This window comes from Schistocerca americana, chromosome 7 (genome assembly GCF_021461395.2).
Source record: "Schistocerca americana isolate TAMUIC-IGC-003095 chromosome 7, iqSchAmer2.1, whole genome shotgun sequence".
NCBI lineage: Eukaryota > Metazoa > Arthropoda > Insecta > Orthoptera > Acrididae > Schistocerca > Schistocerca americana.
Window position 1 is genome coordinate 224,910,780 of NC_060125.1, and position 14,122 is coordinate 224,924,901.

Consider the following 14,122-nt stretch of genomic DNA (forward strand, 5'->3'; position numbering starts at 1 on the left):
GAACTCATAAAATCCGAGAGGAAACACAATTCATTGACGAACAGATACAGGGAAATCATACAGCAACTCATCAAGTTTTCATACACAGGTGGACGGTTCAGTACACTTGAACATGGACGCCACGGGTAGCGCGAAGAATATCAAGTTTATAATCGAGTTCGTGCCATGTCTTGCGGAGCATCTGCTCTGTGACAGAGTTGATGACAATTCTTATGCGCTGTTTCAAGTCTTGCAGGTCCTTTACTGGTGTAGCGTATACCCGGTCTTTCACATAACCCCACAAGAAAAAATCGACGGTGGTTATGTCGGGCGAATGTGGCGGCCAAGGAATTGGACCTCCACGGCCAGTCCATCGTTGCGGGACTGTGTAATTTAAAAATTTTCGGACATCAAGGCTGCAATGGGGTGGTGCACCGTCTTGTTGAAACATCACATTTGGCTGCAGGCCTGTTACCTGTGGCACGGCAAATTGTTCCAACATGTCCAGGTAGATGGCTCCATCCATAGTCGGCTCCTGAAAGAAAAGCGGCCCAACAATGCGATTTATCATCAAACCACACCACACATTAACTTTCGGACTATCGCGCATGTGTTCCCTAGGTGCATATGGAGTTTCGGACCCCCAGATGCGCACATTGTGACGATTGACAGCCCCTGACACATGAAAGGTTGCCTCGTTAGTAAACATCACGCGTGATAAAAATGTCTCGTCCGCGGCAATGCGCTCTAACATGACACACGCAAATACTTCTCGCTTTGGTCGATCATCAGGCTCGATTTCTTGCATAACCTGCACTTTATATGCGTACAAACGTAATCGCTGATGAAGCACTTTGTGCACTCTTGAACGTTACCTACAAAGTTCTCGTGCTGCCTGTCGGACTGACTTCTGTGGTCTTCGTTCGAATGACCGCCGCACTGGTTTCACATGTTGTTTGCTGATCCCAGGCTTACCACCACCGTGCCATTTCGCAACACTCCCAGTAGCCAAAAACTGATCACACCACTTCTTTATAGTCTTGAACGACTAGGGACGCTTTGTTGTAAACTCGACGAAAGTTTCTTTGCACTTGGGTCGCCGATTTTGTCTCTGCATACCACCAGACCACTTGTGCACACTCCTTCATATCCTCCATTTTGCTAAAACAATTGATTGCAGTTCCACTACGGCCACTTGGCGTATCAAATTTGCTCTCCACAAACTTGTTGAGTTGCTCTGTCTGCCCCTTCAGGATTCACAGGTCCACCATCTGAAATGAGAAAGATATAGGATATTAAAATGTTGGAGTCTCATTGCGGACACCCTGTATTATGTTCAAACTCTGACTTAAGGACGCTGCTGCAATTGATACCTGTATCTGCTAGTTTTATAGTATATTTCTAGTCAAAAGAAGAGTTAATGTTTTGAAGCTGGTAATATTAAATTCGTTGTTACTGAACTAGTGTGTGTAGTGTCTCTGTTTGTATGTCTGTGAAGAACACTATCTCTATCGTCGTCGACGATCCATACATCGTACGTAGGCAATTTAATCTCGTGGTGGAGAAGCAGCTGCAGACTCCGACATTTGCCTGTAAAATTCTTGAAATGTAAGAGAAACAAAACTTCTACAGGATCTTCTCGAATTGGAACGCTGCCATTCCCATTTCGATGATTGTCTGCGGGTGAAATGAGTTCTTTTTATCAGAGAAAACTTTCTCTATACTATAGAAGCACGTTCTACCGCAAACATCGACCACCGGATGTTCGAAGTTCTATACAAGCTTGTAGTGCATAATAGTTCCTCACAGAATTCTCTGATAAAAATTAAATACGCGCAATTACCTTCAAAATGCAACAGACTGTATTCTGGCAGTTACTAAACTCCACATTAACATTACCTACTGTTTGTGAATCTCAAAAACACAAATTATATAATATGGCAGCTAACGATGACTGTTTCATTGTGCACACTTCCTCTCGTTATCGTGTCTCGTAACGAAGTCCAGTCACATTCCGATTTTCTTCGCTCGCCATGGAGCACCGCGATGTCAAACAGTAATCAGTAAATGTTTCCCTCGCGTAGGCGAAACGCACAACCTCGTAATATATATTCATTTTAACCGAAAGCTGTTTCTACATGAGAATTCCACTGCATGATCATCACTGATGTGAATGCTATAAATGGCGGTAAGTCCGCGTGTCTTGTATGGTTGGAATGAAATGCTAATTATCTGAAAATTCAAGGTTGTAGTGCATGATCGTCACTGATATGAATGCTATAAATGGCGGTAAGTCCGCGTGTCTTGTATGGTTGCAATGAAATGCTAATTATCTGAAAATTCAAGGTTGTAGTGCATGATCGTCACTGATATGAATGCTATAAATGGCGGTAAGTCCGCGTGTCTTGTATGGTTGCAATGAAATGCTAATTATCTGAAAATTCAAGGTTGTAGTACACTTTAAGCCAATTTGACGCTTAATGCATGCCATCTTCATACTGAACATTCAAATATGCAGTACATTTTAAGCCAATTTGACGCTTAATGCGTGCCACGTTCATAGTGTTGCTATTTTAAAAAGCATGGAGTGAGCTTCTCGGATGTCCTGTTGGTGTACGTTTTCAAATTGAGTGTTTCGAGAATTCACTCCACTCATACTGCTGCTTTGGAAATGCTACTAGATACATTTTCTCAAGTTGTTTGATATTGTAACAGCTGATATTATGTTCTTTACTTTGCTGATTATGAAGAAAATTTACTCATTTTGTTAAACCTAATCCGTGATGTGCTCCCGACTTTGTGACGGTGTATTTATCGGAAATGTATTCGTACCTATTTTGATCTAGAGAAACTGTCAAAGGTGCCAAGCCTATCTTCCAGATACGGTATACTGCTGGACCGTTTCCTGCTGTAATGACATGTTCTTTTTCTCCACTGGTGATGAGATTTTGTGACGATCAGTGGTGCGCAATCAAAATATAAGCTCCACTCGCCCACGAGAAAAAAGCGATAGTATATCACAGTTACGCTGCTTCGCCTTTCTTTAGTGCTATTAATTTAGAGTCCTCACATCCATCTTGAGGAATATTGTAAGACTGCCTTGAAGCGCATCTGCTTTGTATGTAGGATACGTAAAGAGTAAGCAACGGCAATTTCCGAGAGATGTTTCGTGCAGACTGCGGTAAGCCCCCTTTGCAAAAATCTACACATTATTTATGACGCTGTTTGCACGTAGTATCTTATCTTAAAAATACAACAACCTATATATCGCTCAGAAAGTGGTATATGCAGTATTGAGTTTTCTGAGATAAAGAACTAGTCGGGAATGAATATTTAGTTTTTATTGGTGTAATTTACACTAGCTCTGCAGATGATGAATAGATTGCAAGAATTATGACGAGGTCAAAGAAACTGTTCAGCTCGTTAGGGACACGAAAATGTAGTAGTGATGGAGGACTTGGATTGGATAATAGAAAAAGGAAGAGAAGAAAAATAGTAGGAGAACTTGGACTGAGGGGGAATTGTATGAAAGGGGAAGCCGCCGGTTAGAATTTTGCACTGAGTGCAATTAAATCATTGCTGACGTTTGGTTTACGAATCATGAAAGACAACTGGATCGTGGAAGACATGGAGACACCGGAACGTTTCATATTGATCATACAAGGTGAATCACCTAAAACTTACACCGCAAATATTTCTGGAATGGAAGGCGCCGTTGATACGCGGGTTTCACAGATTGGAATGTTAGGCAGGGGCTAGCATTTGCAGCCCATACACAGAGTGTTATCAATTTCGCATGTGTATTTATTTACAAAAGGTTCAAATATTTCAATGGAACAGTGCCTACGGACAATACCACAATCGATTTAGAGCAAATCATAATGTAAGTGATGATTGCTGCACGAGTCTAGTGTAAGTAGTTTACGGGATATCGTAATATGAATATTGTAAACACAGACAGTTGTGTGTTCCATCTGGTAGTGTGAATTAGACATGGGTGCGTTGTGAGCCCTGTGTTAATACTTTTCCGGTGGGTAAAGGGTGTTTTGCCTACGACAAACAAAAGACAAAAAAGGTGAGTACAGTACCTCTTTGGGGTCTGACAGCTAAAGAACCAATGTTCTCTCACAGCTTGCGCTCGAAATGACCACCACGAGCGTCAAAACAAGCTTGCACTCTGCCATGCAACGATTGCTACACACGTTCTAGCATTTCAGCGGAAATTGCAGCGCAGTCAGCAGTAATATGTCGTTTCGTATCATCTGGCGTCGTTGGTATGGGCCTCGTAGACAGTGTCTTTCAGCGTCACGCAAAGAAAAAATTAATTGGCGTCAGATATGGGGAACGGATCGCTGAAGGTACAGAGGTTCGCTTAGCCTAACCCATCGATTTGGAAACAATCGCTGAAGACAAGCAGTCGTAACTAATGCACTAAGGGACGGACAGCTGTCATACCTAGTCTGAAGGAGAATGTCTTAGCATCTGTGCAAGATGGTCCGTTAGAAGGTTGAGATACTTGTGCGAACTCAAGTGTTCCCTCTACGAACAACGGGCCTTAGTGGTGACGTTGCACTATTCTACACCACACGTTGAGACTTCATGGACCCTTCCGTTCTATCTTATGAAGGCAAACGGGATTGTCAGCAGACCAGTAGTACATGTTTTACTTGGCGACGATTAATAAATGTTGCTTCATACGTAAACAAAATACATGATGCGTCAGGAGTGTATGCTTTAATGTCTATGTACAAAAGTTCACACGATTCGCAACATAATTTCCATGCAGCACTTGAAGGAGAAAGATGTGATAGGAATGGAACTTGTGACGTTGGAGAACGCATGGTACACTTGCCTGACTGATGCAGCTTCCTCGTGCGATTGCACAGGAACTACTTTGGGGATCCACTTGTACAGAAGCCTGAACATTAATTTCACCGTCCTCTCCAATTACACGTTTCCTTTTGTTACGTATTTTGGGCGTTACACTAGCACACGCTCGTAATTGTATGAAGAAGTTCACAAATAATTGTCGCGATGGTTGGCGTCTATGGGGATATCTTTCGGCGTACACGGTACACGAACGAACTGCATTCTTCCTACATTCACCATAAACCCCGAGAATCTCCACTTTTCCGCTTTGGTAAATACCATTTTTCAAGCACTTCCTACTGAGTCCAATATCACAAAATAACTGACGGGACCGCCGCAGTATACACACAACACAATGTAAACAAACAAAGTCGTTACCTAACATCTAAGCAGTAGTGCGGCATATACAGCTGTCGGTGGTTACAACGATCACAATAAGACAACTCGTAAACATCTTGCAGTAACTTCCTACAACAAACACCATTTCAATTTTCATTTGCCCTACTTTTAGGCTTTCACTGTCAATATGCACTGTCCCTTTTAAAAATTTGTAACTGTAACTTCCCTTTCGTAAATGTCTCAAAAAACAGCTGTATTGGTTGCAGATGCGTGCCATTGCCTACAACTTAGTTCTGTGAAAATCTCGTGTCTATAGGGCCTTCCATATCCAAAATATTTGCGGTGGAAGCGATAGGTGATTCACCCTCTTATAATCGTAAGATAAACACCTGGAAACCCGATTCTGAATGATAAAACATTTCTAGGGGAGGATCTGACAGACAAGGCGATAACACCTAGTTATGTAGAGAACTACAGGTTGTTGAAAGTTTCAGATGTAGCATTAGGCACTGATTGAAAAAGGGGAAAGTAACACAACAGAAGACGAACGGGTAATTATTAGAAACGCTACAATGAAGACACCAGAGGAACAACTAAGCAAAGAGACAAACCCTCGAAGAGTCCTTTGAAAGCATACTAGTGTAAGTAGGCTGTTTATGTTTTCTCTATGTAAGTAGGCTGTTTAAGTTTTCTTATTGGCAACGTTACGTAGCGCTCAATATGAAAATCACTGGCTGTGCTGTGTGCAGTCTGTGGCTGCTTTGCATTGTTGTAATACTCGCCATTGTAGTGTTAGGCAGCTGGCTGTGAACAGCGCGTAGCGTTGCGCAGTTGGAGGTGAGCCGCCAGCAGTGGTGGATGTGGGGAGAGAGATGGCGTTGGAGGTGAGCCGCCAGCAGTGGTGGATGTGGGGAGAGAGATGGCGGAGATTTGTAATTTGTCATGAACTGATATATATATTATGACTTGTGATGATGTCAAGGTAAATACATTGTTCGTTCTCTATTAATATCTTTCATTTGCTAACTATCCCTATCAGTAGTTAGTGCCTTCAGTAGTTTGAATCTTTTATTTAGCTGGCAGTTGTGGCGCTTGCTGTATTGCAGTAGCTTGAGCAGCGAAGATTTTTGTGAGGTAAGTGATTTGTGAAAGGTATAGTTTAATGTTAGTGAGGGCCATTCTTTTGTAGAGAATTCTGAAAGTCAGATTGCGTTGCGCTAAAAATATTGTGTGTCAGGTTAAGCACAGTCGTATATAAATTGTTCAAATGGGACGTTTCACTAGATACTGAGTTCAGTTGACGAAATGGAAAATACAAAAATACGGCAAATAAACTAGGCAAAATGGAACAAGTACGTCTAAAAACGAGATTCAGTGGACATGGAAAATGGTAAAGCAGGAATGGCTAGAAGAGAAATGAAAAGGTGAAGAAGTGTGTGTGACTGTAGCAATGACAGAGACCACCTACAGGAAAACAAAAGAAACCTTTCTAATAAAGAGAAGCATCTGAATGAACAGCAAGAACTCAAGTGGTAAGCAAGTGCTAAGCAAAGCAGGGAAGGCTGAAAGGTGGAATATTTAGACAGGTTATACAACGGAAACGAATTCGAAGACAGTATTGCGGAAAGAGAAGAGAAAGTAGATGAAAACGAAATGGGAGATACGATACTGCGTGAAGAATTCAACGGGACACTAAAAGACCTAAGTCGGATCTAGGCATCAGGAGTACACGATACTGGAAAGAACCAAACATTGGCATGGTTATTCCACCTGGTTTGTAAAATATACGAGGCCGGAGTTATACCCTCGGTCTTCTTAAAAAATATAATAATCCCAATTCAAAAGAAGGCAGCTACTGAGGGGCAAAAATTTTACAGAACAATCAGTTTCATAAGATATGGCTGCAAAAAGCTGTTACGAATTATTTACGGTAGATCACTTTGGATTCCGGAGGAATGTAAGAAAACAAGAGGCAATGACTCTATGACTCTAAAGGCAAAAGTATAAAGGCAAATTTACGTCTATAGCATTTGTAGATTTAGAGATATTTTTTGAAAATTTTGACTGTAATGTACCCTTTGAAAGTCTGGAGCTAGCTGGGATAAAATACAGGGAGCAAAAGTTTATCTGCAACTTGTACAGAAATCAGGCTGCTATTATAAGAATGGAAGAGCATAAAAGGAAGTAATAGTTAGGAAGGTTGTGAGACGGAGTCGTCGATTATCCCTGATTTTGTTTAATTTATTCGTTGAACAGGCAATAAAGTAAAGCAATGAGAAATTTTGCAAGGAAATTAAATTTTAAGGAGACCAAGTAAAAATTTCGAGCGTTGTCGATGGCACTGTACTGTTATGACGACAGTGGACTCGGAAGAGCAGTTTAACAGAATGACTAGTGTCTTAAAAATATATCATAAGATAAGTGTAATACAAGTAAGGCAAGGCTAATGGAGTGTGGTGGAATTACATCAGATGATACTGGGGGATTAGATTATAAATTGATACACTAATAGTAGTCGATGAGTTCTGCTATTTGGGCAGCAAAATAGCTGACGATTGCAGAAGTAGAGCAGATATGAAATACAAACTAGCAATAGCAAGAAAAGTATTTCTAAAAAGTATGAGGGTGAACCAGCCATTATCGAATCCATCTCGCGGATTAACGACGCGGGATGGTAAGCCAGCCAGCCTGGATGTTGTATTTAGGCGATTTTCCACATCCCACTAAGTGAATACTTGGCTGGTACCTACGACCCGCCTCACCTACATATACACGAACACTTGAACATGAATTTTCAGTAGACGTAGACAAATTGGGAAGACGGATACCTTTCCAGGTGGCCAGAGGAGACGGGGAAAAATGGCACTAACACTGCCAAAATCGATTTGTAACATGCCGATTCCTCAGAGAAATGGGGAAAGGCAACAACAAAAGAAGGAAACGAAAGCTCCACACAGTATTCTTTTATTTTTTTTTATGCGCAAGTGGCATTCCATTATTTACAGCGATCGTGTGAGACCCAACTCGCCTTATTTGTTCATGAGACCCAGAAAATATTAGATACAGGCTCCCACGTAGATGCTATCTTTCTTGACTTCCGGAAGGCGTTCGATACAGTTCCGCACTGTCGCCTGATAAACAAAGTAAGAGCCTACGGAATATCAGACCAGCTGTGTGGCTGGATTGAAGAGTTTTTAGCAAACAGAACACAGCATGTTGTTCTCAATGGAGAGACGTCTACAGACGTTAAAGTAACCTCTGGCGTGCCACAGGGGAGTGTTATGGGACCATTGCTTTTCACAATATATATAAATGACCTAGTAGATAGTGTCGGAAGTTCCATGCGGCTTTTCGCGGATGATGCTGTAGTATACAGAGAAGTTGCAGCATTAGAAAATTGTAGCGAAATGCAGGAAGATCTGCAGCGGATAGGCACTTGGTGCAGGGAGTGGCAACTGACCCTTAACATAGACAAATGTAATGTATTGCGAATACATAGAAAGAAGGATCCTTTATTGTATGATTATATGATAGCGGAACAAACACTGGTAGCAGTTACTTCTGTAAAATATCTGGGAGTATGCGTGCGGAACGATTTGAAGTGGAATGATCATATAAAATTAATTGTTGGTAAGGCGGGTACCAGATTGAGATTCATTGGGAGAGTCCTTAGAAAATGTAGTCCATCAACAAAGGAGGTGGCTTACAAAGCACTCGTTCGGCCTATACTTGAGTATTGCTCATCAGTGTGGGATCCGTACCAGATCGGGTTGACGGAGGAGATAGAAAAGATCCAATGAAGAGCGGCGCGTTTCGTCACAGGGTTATTTGGTAACCGTGATAGCGTTACGGAGATGTTTAACAAACTCAAGTGGCAGACTCTGCAAGAGAGGCGCTCTGCATCGCGGTGTAGCTTGCTCGCCAGGTTCCGAGAGGGTGCGTTTCTGGATGAGGTATCGAATATATTGCTTCCCCCTACTTATACCTCCCGAGGAGATCACGAATGTAAAATTAGAGAGATTAGAGCGCGCACGGAGGCTTTCAGACAGTCGTTCTTCCCGCGAACCGTACGCGACTGGAACAGGAAAGGGAGGTAATGACAGTGGCACGTAAAGTGCCCTCCGCCACACACCGTTGGGTGGCTTGCGGAGTATCAATGTAGATGTAGATGTACTGTGAGTGTGTGGTACCTGACTCGTTTGTGGTACCATATGTTAGCTGCCTTGAGCCGTGGCGAGCTGGCGCTAGTCTTGTTCATGTATCTTTGAGATCGATTGTGGTAGAGGTAAGCTATCTTTGCTTTTGGCGTGTCTTATCTTGCGGCTTCGCAGGCGAAGCGAGTTGGTTGTTAGCTTTCGATGGTAACCCTCGAGATCTTGTGACATTGCTGGGGAGACGAGTGTCAACGGCTTCCGAACGAACGTGATAACCGTTACACGATGTGGTGTGCAATTGGTTGGGGCGTTTTGCCGACGTGGACAGCTTGGAGAAACAAGTTCTGTGACTTTGCTGGGAGCAAAATTTGAAGGGAAGCGGTGGAGCTGTGGAACCCGCTCCCTCGTATTGTGTACCTGGTATGGAGTAAGTCGTCGTAATTCTGTGTTCACCGACGCACTCAAAGATTTTAAACCTTATTATTATGGCGAGACGTTCATAATCGAACCTTAAGACGGTGTGGAAGAGGTCAGTTGGTCTATTTAAATGATGGCCGTTATTTGAAACTTTTGTCAGAAGTTTTTTGTGTCTCTTGCAATGAAATGATTTTATGTTGCCGTTTTTAAAGCCTGCACTCTATTAATACAGTTCTCCATGTGTAAGTGAGTCAATGGTTCTGCTGAGTGTTTCTATGTTTCAGAGTTATTGGAATGTCTTTGTGATTCAGGTAGAAACTTTTAGTTGTGCCAGCACGTTGGCGGGAAGTGAAATATCATCCGAGGTCTAGGCCTGGCTGTGTTTAAGAACCTGGCCACTACCAGAGTTGAGCACATATCGCCTTCCAAAGTTTAGTATTTATTTTCCGTCAAGGCGGGTTAAGCTGGTAGATATATATCTATTGTATGTAACCTGTTTGTGTATGAACTTGTTTTCTTAAATATTGGGGACAGGCAACTGGCTAAACCTTAAACTGTATAGCATCTGCTGAGTTCCTTGCGCAGCCTTTTCTAGTAATTTTTTATTAACGGCTGAGCACATAAACATTTATTTTTAAAAGATCAGTGTCTGTTGTAGTTTTGTTATTTAAGTGATTCTATCATGTTATGTAATGACATCTTCGCTTGTGTAAGTAGGCTGTTTAGGTTTTTATGTTGGTAACGCCACATAGCGCTCTGTCTGAAAATCACTGGCTGTGCTGTGCGCAGTCTGTGGCTGGCTGGCATTGTCGGAATATTCGCTATTGTAGTGTTGGGCAGTTGGATGTGAACAGCGCGTAGTGTTGCGCAGTTGGAGGTGAGCCGCCAGCAGTGGTCGATGTGGGGAGAGAGATGGAGGAGTTTTGAGAGGGGATGATCTGGACGTGTGTCCATCAGAAAATCGAAATTTGTAATACTCTATATCATGAACTGATATATATATATATATGATGACTTTTGAATATTATTAAGGTAAATACATTGTTTGTTCTCTATCAAAATCTTTCATTTGCTGACTATGCCTATCAGTAGTTAGTGCCTTCAGTAGTTAGAATCTTTTATTTAGTTGGCAGTATTCGCGCTCGCTGTATTGCAGTAGTTCGAGTAACGAGGATTTTTGTGAGGTAAGTGATTCATGAAAAGTATCGGTTATTGTTAGTCAGGGCCAAAAGGATTTGATTGCCCTCACAAAGTTTGGTCAACTCTTAATCGCATCAGAACCAACTGAGGGAGATGCGCCGACTCCTTACACAGATGGGGTAAACTTCCTTCGGCCGCTTGCGACTCTGGCGCTGAGAGACAGACGGTCAAACACATCGTGCAGGAATGCCCACCAAGAGCATACGAGGGTGACCCACAGGATTTCCTAATGGCGACCCAAGAGGCAATCGACTATTTATTATCGAAGCTGGACGTCTGCTTGTGATTGATCTTCTGTGAGTGTAAATTTACAATTGGCGGTGTCTTTATATACAAACTGTTATTTATTGCTCTGTTTATAGATATGTGATTTTTTTTTCAACCGTGTTGTTTCTGTAATTTTACTGTGATGTTATGAGCCATACGGTAAATAAATAAGGGCCATTCTTTAGTAGGGATTATTGAAAGTCAGATAGCGTTGCGCTAAAAATATTGTGTTTCAGTTTAATGATGATCAGAATAAGTAAAGAGAGATATGTCTGAGTACGTTCAGTTTTGCTCAGCTGTTTGAAAATCAAATAACGAAGGGGTTTACCAACACAGTAATTCATAATTTTTTCTAAGGGGAGGTTTCACTTGACACTAGTGTTCAAGTGTTATTAAGTCACCCTTTACCTGTAATTGTTTCATTATATCTATTTTGAGGGAAGTTCTCTATGGGAGTTTGAAGTTTTCAAGTTTATCAGTTTGGAATTGTTTGTTAGAGTACTGAGTACATTGGGTTTCTAACTGTATTTGGAAAGTTTTATCTAATGGCTCGTCCACAATTTGTAATTGTCAATTTTTTAAAGGGGTAATGTTAATAAACTGTCTTAATTATAAATTGTGACTACCAACCATGATTCCATCCCGCTTCTTCTTTTATGGTATATAAGATATGGTGTGTAAGTGTGGTACGATTGAGGAATCACGTATCACCTTCCGTTGCACCGAGTTGTTATAATTAAGGTCCAGCTACTCACAGAGACCAGGTGTGGGCTGTAATTACCGTATGGCAGCAAATAGCGTTACATATTCTAGTGCGTCAATGAGGGAAAGATTTACTCTGGAAAAAATAGTTCCAATTTAGGCCGCCAGGTGGAAACATGGCGCTGTGAATACAAGGAAGACGTCTAGAAAAGTTTCCATATGTAATGGAACAGGAACAGGTAACGGCCTTGCCCCAGTGGATACACCGGTTCCCGTGAGATCACCGAAGTTAAGCGCTGTCGGGTGTGGTCGGCACTTCGGTGGGTGACCATCCGGGCCGCCATGCGCTGTTGCCATTTTTCGGGGTGCACTCAGCCTCGTGATGCCAATTGAGGAGCTACTAGACCGAATAGTAGCGGCTTCGGTCAAGAATATCATCTTATGACCAGGAGAGCGGTGTGCTGACCCCATGCCCCTCCTATCCGCAGCCTCCACAGAGGATGACACGGCGGTCGGATGGTCCCGGTAGGCCACTCGTGGCCTAACGACGGAGTGCTTAATGGATCAGGAACAGCACATGGGCAGAAAAGATCAAACAAGTGAGAAAGGCATAATGCTGATTTTATTAGTAAACAATGCTTATACAATTAGTTCCAAATGAGCGCCGGAAACGTCCACAAGATGCTGAACAGCGCCAAATTTGCGCCTAGTGGCCAAAACTGGAACTAATTTTTTTCTACGTAAATCGGTTCCGCATCAGCGTGTTTACCGTGTTTCGCTGCCATACGATAACTATAGCCCACACTGGGCCTTGGTGAGTAGCTGCAGTTTATTTACACTGTAAAACAGAATTGAGGGATCACTTTTTCGAAACCCCGAAACTGCCACCCACTGCGACGCTTAAGTTTGAAATCTGGCTCAAATGTGCGTACAGCCTTCCTCTGCAGTGGTGCAAAATCGTGGCCTCCGGCAACGTCACCCTCCCACTCGGCAATGCTTCAAACAGCGAACTGACGACACGTGCGATAAAAGTGCAAGGGCCCGGAAGTTCATGGGACGTGTAAGGTGGGTTAATGACGTCACATAGGTACCAAATTTCACAATAATTCTGCCCAGTGCCACCATGGATGTGTCAAACGACTGAAAGGTAGTCACAACCACATTTCACCCCTTCTTTCGTCGCCTCTGCGATGGAGGCTGAACAGCGACGCCCTAGCGTTGAAATCACGCGGATTCTTGTGAGTGGCCGAGCAAATAATTCCAGACACACCCTTTCTCAGAATCGGCTCGAAATGGCTTCAGGGGGTGCACGGAGGGTGGCGATGAAACCGCCCCTTTCCCTGGGGCAATGCTTCCCACACATTTCGCGGTCGAAAATGACAGTTCGCAGTGCGATGAGCACCAGGAAGACGTTCTTCACAATCTTTGACACTGCTGCCATTCTCGGACACTTCAACCGCTCTCTAAGGATATTTTGGGACTGCATCCCTACTGAACGTCACCGCTCCTGTTTGGACCCCAGCGCGACCGCAATTTTTGCCCTGTTGTACGGGTTGGAACCACTAGGGACCTTTCAAAACCATTCGACGAAATTTTAACGTGATCCGAAGCAGCGAAGAGTACTTGCTTTTTGAGCACTCTTATTTTGTGTTCACCTCTGGCGTGATCACGTAGTGATTCGACATTGACATATGCTTCAATAAAACGAAAAGGGGTTCCTCTAAGACCCCAGTTCGGCAAAAACCCTCGGTGGCATCCAGTCTTCTTTATTCAGAATTTTAAAAATGTAGCTGTACAGGGAGAACACATGAAGAGAGAATGAGGAGCCTTCAGCCAGGGTACAATGCTGCTCTTTCGGCGCAACAGTTCTGTTCTTGCACCTGATAGCAGGCCACTCAGAACTAGAAAGTGTCAAAGTGGTTTCCAGTCTGGGCCTAAGTGAGGCATCAATAGCTGTCTGTTTATAATTATATGTATGCAGCCAAGAAGAGTCCTTTACAACCAGTTAAGTACAATATATATTATTTTTTACCAACGACTTCTAATTATTTTAGTCGTTGCAGATCCAGACCATGCAGCCAGCACCTTACCGACGTTACTGACAAACTTGCTGTGATTTATAAGTTTGTACTGAGCACTGGCCACCAGTCGACATTGGCGACGTATCAAAGATGGTTCAAATGGCGCTGAGCACT

The 14,122-nt window shown here is 42.8% G+C and overlaps 1 pseudogene; it reads left to right on the forward strand.

The window, feature by feature from the left end:
- Positions 1 to 12,165: 12,165 nt before the first annotated feature.
- Positions 12,166 to 12,283, forward strand: LOC124623396 (annotated as a pseudogene).
- Positions 12,284 to 14,122: the final 1,839 nt, after the last annotated feature.